This window comes from Schistocerca americana, chromosome 3, assembly GCF_021461395.2.
Source record: "Schistocerca americana isolate TAMUIC-IGC-003095 chromosome 3, iqSchAmer2.1, whole genome shotgun sequence".
NCBI classification, from domain to species: domain Eukaryota; kingdom Metazoa; phylum Arthropoda; class Insecta; order Orthoptera; family Acrididae; genus Schistocerca; species Schistocerca americana.
Window position 1 is genome coordinate 357,459,635 of NC_060121.1, and position 1,608 is coordinate 357,461,242.

A 1,608-nucleotide genomic window follows, 5' to 3' on the forward strand; every position below is an offset into this window, starting at 1 on the left:
CGTTCGTTTAGCTGTTAAGAAAAAGAACCTACAGTTTCACACTAGTTTCGTATTTAAGATTGTTTGTTTCCATTTGTTTTAAAATCCTTCGAGGCTTGTAAAAGCATTTTTTCGTCACCATATAACTGCGTGGATCACTAGTGACGTGACTGTTGCCAGTTCTGTCGACTATTTATGTGCCTTTCTTGGGTAAAAGAAGAAAGATTTTAGTACCTGAGTGAACTAGTAGCCTTTTAATGGAAACTCCGCCGTTTCCACAGTGAGCTCAGACATGACGAGCGGCTTAATTTTGCTAAAATACTAAAACCATCACCCGGTTCCAGTTCAAGATTGATTATCTAAAAGCTTCCAGAGGGAACAAAAATTTGATTTTCAGTATAACTATTGATCAAATTTCAAATATTTGAAATTATGTCATAATTTTACTCATTAAGTTGTATAATCTTAGCAGAATTAGTTCTTTTTGCATATGACACCAGTATTGTAGCCACTCCTAGTACACATACAGAAATGGAAGAAATGATTGACTGGTTTTCTGTGAATGGTCTCACCCTGAATTTCACAAAGACACATCATCTTCAGTTCTGCACGTTTAGGGGTACTGCCTCAGTGATAAGTGTAACACATGGTGATGAAATAATACATAGCCCGCATCTCGTGGTCGTGCGGTAGCGTTCTCGCTTCCCACGCCCGGGTTCCCGGGTTCGATTCCCGGCGGGGTCAGGGATTTTCTCTGCCTCGTGATGGCTGGGTGTTGTGTGATGTCCTTAGGTTAGTTAGGTTTAAGTAGTTCTAAGTTCTAGGGGACTGATGACCATAGATGTTAAGTCCCATAGTGCTCAGAGCCATTTTTTTTGAAATAATACATAGGGTTGAAACTTCAAAATTCTTAGGAGCCCATAATGATGAGAATTTAAACTGGAAAAACACATTTTGGAACACCTAAAACAATTTAGTTCAGCCACATTTGCCCTTAGAATCATAACAAATTTTGGGGAAAAAGAAATCAGTAAGTTGACATATTTTGCTTGCTTTTATTCAGTATTATTGCCCAATAACATTCCCTCAAGAAGTTTGCTGTAAATAACCCACTACAGCTCAAAAGGAACAATGAGGTATATAATTACAATACTACAAGAAAAAAATGTTATTTTGTGTGTGTGTGTGTGTGTGTGTGTGTGTGTGTGTGTGTGTGTGTGTACTGTGTATTGGACTGGGGACCTAGAAACGACGGAGAGGCTTCGTCCCGCCATAGCACACAGTGGTCCACAACCCCACAACAGACCACAGCAGTCCACCGACCCTGCAGCCGCCCCACACCGAACCCAGGGTTATTGTGCGGTTCGACCCCCAGTGGAGCCCCCCAGGAACGTCTCATTCCATGCGAGTGTAGCCCGAAGTGTTAGCGTGGTAGAGTACATCTACATCTACATCCACATTTATACTCCGCAAGCCACCCAACGGTGTGTGGCGGAGGGCACTTTACGCGCCACTGTCATTATCTCCCTTTCCTGTTCCAGTGGCGTATGGTTCGCGGGAAGAACGACTGTCTGAAAGCCTCTGTGCGCGCTCTAATCTCTCTAATTTTACATTCGTGATCTCCTCGGG